Here is a 358-nt window from a genome sequence, read left to right as displayed (position 1 = left end):
GGAGCGGGGCTCCCGGAGTCCGGGCAGGCGGAGCGGAGCGGGCTCCCGGAGTCCGGGCAGGCGGAGCGGAGCGGGCTCCCGGAGTCCGGGCAGGCGGAGCGGAGCGGGCTCCCGGAGTCCGGGCAGGCGGAGCGGAGCGGGCTCCCGGAGTCCGGGCAGGCGGAGCGGAGCGGGCTCCCGGAGTCCGGGCAGGCGGGAGCGGAGCGGGCTCCCGGAGTCCGGGCAGGCGGAGCGGAGCGGGCTCCCGGAGTCCGGGCAGGCGGGGCGGAGCGGGCTCCCGGAGTCCGGGCAGGCGGAGCGGAGCGGGCTCCCGGAGTCCGGGCAGGCGGAGCGGAGCGGGCTCCCGGAGTCCGGGCAG

Source organism: Hemitrygon akajei, chromosome 31, assembly GCF_048418815.1.
Source record: "Hemitrygon akajei chromosome 31, sHemAka1.3, whole genome shotgun sequence".
NCBI lineage: Eukaryota > Metazoa > Chordata > Chondrichthyes > Myliobatiformes > Dasyatidae > Hemitrygon > Hemitrygon akajei.
The sequence above is the reverse complement of the archived record's forward strand: the minus strand, read 5'-3'. Positions refer to the sequence as shown.